Here is a 5,998-nt window from a genome sequence, read left to right as displayed (position 1 = left end):
TTCAAATTCGTCGTCCCAAAGACCACAAACTTCATTGAGTTGATCATTGAAAATCTCTTGCTTAGATGGAGACAACTCTCCCAATTTCTTCTCTTGGCCAATGAGGCCATCCTCTTCTTCCTTGGTTGATTTTGATGAGCTTTGCAAGCTCTCCTTGTTACTATTCACTTGCTCTTTGAATGGAGCATCTTCAATTTTCTTCCTCCATTGGAGTTCCGATTTCTTCCTTTCATCTTTTCGGCTATAATGATCAATCATGAAACATGGCTCATGCAAACGAGGAGCTCTCATAGTCTTGTCAAGATTAAAAGTTATGCTTTCATCTCCCACTTCTAGAGTGAGCTCACCATGTTTCACATCAATCACCGCACCGGCGGTGTGTAGGAAAGGTCTTCCTAGGATGATTGGAATGTTGGAATCTTCCTCCATATCAACAATGACAAAGTCCACCAGGATGAAAAACTTCCCAATTCGCACGGGGACATCTTCCCATATCCCTAACGGTGTCTTCGTCAATCTATCGGCCATTTGGAGTGTGATGTTGGTGCATTTAAGCTCTCCCATTCCCAACCTTTTACTCACCGAGTACGGCATGACACTCACACTAGCCCCTAGATCACATAGGGCTTTGTTGATCGTCGTGTCGCCAATGGTACACGGTATTGAGAAGCTTCCCGGATCCTTTAACTTTGGAGGTGAACTCCCTTGAAGTATTGCACTACTCACCTTAGTGAAGGCGACAGTCTCAAGTTTCCGAATCGACTTCTTCTTTGTGAGGATATCTTTCATGTACTTTGCATAGGCCGGAACGTGATTGATTAATTCCGTGAAAGGAATTGAGACTTCTAAATTCTTCACAATTTCCATGAACTTTCCAAGTTGATCATCAAATTTGGGCTTGGCTTGACGACTTGGAAAAGGAAGTCTAATCACAATGGGCTCTTTCTCTTTGGCCTTGTCTTCATTTTTCCTTAAACTTTCTTCTTTTGATGATTCTCCATCTTTGGAGTTTTGCACAATTTCTTCCTTTTCACTAGCTTCCACAACTTCATCCTCAACTTGCTTCTTCGATGCTTCATACCTTGTACCACTTCTCAAGTGAATGGCACTAACCGTTTCATGTCTAGGGGGATTACTTTGAGGTGGTAATTGCCCCTTTTGTCTTTGTGAGCTTGAAGATGCTAGTTGAGTCAATTGTGTTTCCAACATCTTGGTGTGAGCTAGAATGTTGTTGATGGTGGTTTCTTTTGCTTGGCTATCTTTTTGCATTTGGGTGAAAAATTCTTGTTGATTCTTTTGCATTTGGAGGACCGCTTTTTGGACATCAAAACCTTGGTCATTTTGGTGATTGTATGGATTTTGATTTTGGTAACCTTGGTTTTGATTGTAAAAGGGTCTTTGATTTTGGTTTCTCATGGGTGGTGGAGTGTATGTTGTTTGAGGGTTTTGAACATTTTGGCTTTTGTATGAGAGATTTGGATGGAACTTGGTGTTTTCATTGTAAAAATTTGAATAAGGGGTACCACTTTTATATGCTTGGAAAGCATTCACTTGTTCGGTTGTTCCCCTACACTCACTTGGGTCATGACCCAAAGTTCCACAATTCTCACATATCCCACTTGGGATTGATGAGGATGCCGTCATGGCATTGACATAATGCTTCGATGATTTTGAGTTTTCCTCAAGTCTAGCCATAGCTTGTTCAAACTTCAAGTTGATTGTATCGATATGGGAGCTTAGTTGGGCACCTAATTGAGTAACGGCGTCCACTTCATACTTACCTCCTCTAGTAGCCTTGCGAGGCCTACTATATTGTGAATTGTGGATTGCCATCTTTTCAATTTTGCTCCAAGTTTGGTTGTCATCAACCTCGGTGAACATCCCATTCGATCCCATATTGAGAATGTTCCTAGAATCTTCATATAAACCATTCCAAAATTGTTGTACCAAAAACCATTCGCTAAGTCCATGGTGAGGACATGAGCGACAAATACCTTTAAACCGCTCCCAAGCTTCATACAAAGACTCTTCATCCCTTTGCTTAAAACCCGTAATTTGAGCTCTTAGCATGTTGGTCTTTTCCGGTGGGTAGAATTTTTTGTAGAAAGCTAGAGCCAACTTCTTCCAAGAATCTATTCCAAGGGTGGCCTTATCAAGGCCCTTCAACCATTGCTTTGCGGTGCCGATTAAGGAAAAAGGAAATAAGACCCATCTAATTTGGTCTTGAGTCACGCCCGTTTGAGAGATAGCATCACAATAATCGCAAAAGGTTTCCATATGAGAATGAGGGTCCTCACTAGGCATTCCCCCGAATTGGCTCCTCTCAACTAGTTGGATGAAGGCGGACTTGGCAATAAAAATTTCCGGTGAGATGTTGCGGTGTAGGAGTACAATTTGGTAGATTCTCCTCGGTGGGTACGGAGTGTGACGAGAATTTTGGCATTGTAGGTGGATTTTGTGGGGTATTGTGTAATGGGTTTTCTTCTCCTTCTATTGCGAAAGGATTGACAAACTCACTAGTGGGTTGAACAACTTCACTAACACCTCTCAAATTCCTCCTAACAAGTCTCCTATTGTTCATCAAGGTTCTTTCGATTTCACGGTCAAAAGGTAACAAATCAACTTGTAACCTTCTAGACATGCAAAATATCAAACAACTCAAAAACAATTAGAACAAACCTTGAGGAGTTTTACTTCCTCAAGGTGAAGAAAGACACAACTAATAACAAAAAGGAAATCTAAGTCAAACAAACACCGTCCCCGGCAACGGCGCCATTTTTGATGGGATCCCGCTAAGTGTTCACAAATTAAGATGTGGTCGTTGGTCACGGTCGAATCAAAACACAATTTATAGCTCAACAAGCAACTCTACAATTAGTAAAGAGGCAAGTAAAGGTCGGATCCCAAGGGACGGGAGTTGAAATGAGATTTCTATTGTAACTAGTGGTGTCTAAGGGGTGTCACAAATTGGGTTGATGTAGAAGGTTACTAGAATAACAATGAAAATAAACAAGCAAGATGAATTAAAGGGGGTGTAAACAATTGATTAAAGGCACTAGGGTGTCATGGGGTCATAGGGGAATCATGGGATATGATCATACAAACATGTTCTCAAATTATAAGCAAGCAATTATTGTTGTGATGGATTGAGTTGGGTTATATCTTACAATCCTAGGAAAGTTTGGGTCCCGGAGCCGAATCGATTAGATTGTACAACACTTACAAGTCGACTTAATCTTCTCTACTCAACAACATGCATGGTCTAATGAGACTCGAGTTGGGTTATGTCTTACAAGTCTCATTGAAAAGATAGGAGATGATAGTAAATGCAAGGATTCATAGGCTTAGCATTTCATCAAATATAACATGTGCATGAGTTGAGATCAAAACAAGCAAGCAAATAAAACATGAAAGCATATTAATTTAAGCATGAATCATTCCCCATGTTGGTTTCCCCTAATCACCCATTAACCCTAGCTAAGAGACTACTCACTCATTATCATGTTGATCATGCTAGCAAGGTTGTCAATCATACTAACAATATGAAACATGATGAATAAATGAAATTAATTAACAATAATTAAAAAGGGATTAAGAGATTATACCTACTAATGATTCCAATAATAAAGCAAGAATAATAGAAGTACTTGAATGCTAGATTGAGAGGTTGTCAATCTCCCAATAATAACCCAAATAATCTTCAATTACCCAAAATAAAGGATGAACAAAAGAGAGATTAAAGAACTAAAACTTGGATTAAAACTTGATTAATACTTGATTACAATATTAAAGAGAGATTTGATTGATATTAACTACATAATTATTGATAAGAAGAACATGCTCCTCTAATTAGCCTAATGGGGTATTTATAGTGAAAATTAGGGAGGATGCATTAGGGTTAACTAAGGGCTAAACTAGTAATTACACTTTTTAAGTTGAGCAAGGAGGACCCGGTATTTTCTGAGAGAAGGGCTTCTCTTTTCGTAGCTTGAAGAAGACAACCCGTGCTGTGAAGAAATCCGGGCGGAATAAGGTCGGGACGGCCGGATTCGGGCGATGGAATCCGAGCGGATTCTGGGGAATCCGGACAGATTGTTGAGGGGGAATCCGAGCGGATTCGAGGCACGGGACGCTCGGATTGTGCGAGAGGCGGACGGGCGGATTCGGCAATCCGCTCGGATTGTCGATCAGCATAGTAACTTCTTCTTTTCTTCCCTTTTCTTCATAAATTCCTTGGGGATTTCCTTGGGGACTCAAGGATCTTTCCTCAACATTGCTCTTCTACTATGATATGTACAAAAGCCTTCTAATCTTGTCTCTCCTTGATGCTTGGTCATTGAATTCGATCAATTTAGTCTCGTTTTGCCATGAAAATGCAAGATTCTTACTCCTTTCCTACCAAGGGATCAAAATCTCAAAGAATATGCAAAACAAAGAACTAAAGATAGGAAATGACCCAAATAAGCACTAAAAAGCATGGAAACAAGGCTAATTCGGGGGCTAAATATGCGCCAATTATGGTCAAATCACACACCACAACACTTAACCGGAAATTTCATTGCTAAATCCGCATTTATCCAATTAGTCGAAAGAAGCCAATTTGGGGGGATGCCTAGTGAAGATCCTCACTCTCACATGGAGACTTTTTGTGACTATTGTGATGCGATTTCACAAACCGGTGTGACTCAAGACCAAATTCGATGGGTCTTATTCCCTTTTTCTCTAATTGGCACCGCAAAACAATGGTTGAAAAGCCTTGATAAAGCTACTCTAGGAATTAACTCTTGGAAGAAGTTGGCTCTAGCTTTCTACAAAAAATTCTACCCTCCGGAAAAGACTAACATGCTAAGAGCTCAAATTACGGGTTTTAAGCAAAGGGATGAAGAATCTTTGTATGAAGCTTGGGAGAGATTCAAAGGAATTTGTCGCTCATGTCCTCATCATGGACTTAGCGAGTGGTTCTTGGTACAATAATTTTGGAATGGTCTTTATGAAGACTCAAGAAACATTCTCAACATGGGATCAAATGGTATGTTCACCGAAGTTGACGATAATCAAACTTGGAATAAGATTGAGGAAATGGCGGTCCATAATTCACAATATAGTAGACCTCGCAAGGCTACTAGAGGAGGAAAGCATGAAGTGGACTCTATTACTCAATTGGGTGCTCAACTTAGTGCTCATATTGATACCATTAACTTGAAGTTTGAGAAGGCTATGGCTAAACTTGAAGAAGCCTCAAAATCACCAAAGCATCATGTTAATGCCATGGTAGCATCTTTATCAATCCCAAGTGGGATATATGAGAATTGTGGAACTTTGGGATATGACCAAAGTGAATGTAGGGGAACAAATGAACAAGTGAATGCTTTTCAAGCATACAAGAGTGGTACCCCTTATTCCAACTATTACAATGAAAACACCAAATTCCACCCAAATCTCTCATACAAAAGCCAAAATGTTCAAAACCCTCAACAAACATACACCCCACCTCCCATGAGAAACCAAAATCAAAGACCCTTTTTCAACCAAAACCAAGGTTACCAAAATCAAACTCCATACAATCAACAAAATGACCAAGGTTTTGATGTTCAAAAAGCGGTCCTTCAAATGCAAAAGAATCAACAAGAATTTTTCACTCAAATGCAAAAAGATAGCCAAGCAAAAGACATCATTATCAACAACATCCTAGCCCACACAAAAATATTGGAAACTCAATTGACCCAACTAGTATCTTCAAACTCTCAAAGACAAAAGGGGCAATTACCACCTCAAAGTAACCCCCCAAGACATGAAACGGTTAGTGCCATTCACTTGAGGAGTGGTACGAGATATGAAGGACCAAAGAATCAAGTTGAGGATGAAGTTGTGGAATCTAGTGACAGAGAATGAGTTGTGCAAAACTCTAGGGAAGATGAACCAACAAAAGAAGAAGTTTCAAAGAAAAGTGAAGAAAAGGCCAAGGAGAAGGAGCCCATTGTGATTAGACTTCCATTCC

General features: G+C 40.0%; 2 non-coding genes across 2 annotated transcripts; one reads left to right on the top strand and one right to left on the bottom strand.

Moving 5' to 3' along the window:
* Positions 1-1,963: 1,963 nt before the first annotated feature.
* Positions 1,964-2,070, top strand: LOC141644539 (small nucleolar RNA R71). The gene has a single exon (XR_012544152.1). It is a non-coding gene; the product is annotated as a small nucleolar RNA R71 (small nucleolar RNA).
* Positions 2,071-4,842: 2,772 nt separating this feature from the next.
* On the bottom strand, positions 4,843-4,949 carry LOC141645640 (small nucleolar RNA R71). The gene has a single exon (XR_012545118.1). It is a non-coding gene; the product is annotated as a small nucleolar RNA R71 (small nucleolar RNA).
* Between the last annotated feature and the right edge of the window lie 1,049 nt (positions 4,950-5,998).

The sequence above is a fragment of the Silene latifolia genome, chromosome 2 (genome assembly GCF_048544455.1).
Source record: "Silene latifolia isolate original U9 population chromosome 2, ASM4854445v1, whole genome shotgun sequence".
In the NCBI taxonomy this organism is placed as follows: domain Eukaryota; kingdom Viridiplantae; phylum Streptophyta; class Magnoliopsida; order Caryophyllales; family Caryophyllaceae; genus Silene; species Silene latifolia.
Note: the sequence above shows the minus strand (reverse complement) of the source record. Positions and strands in the feature narration are given on the sequence as shown.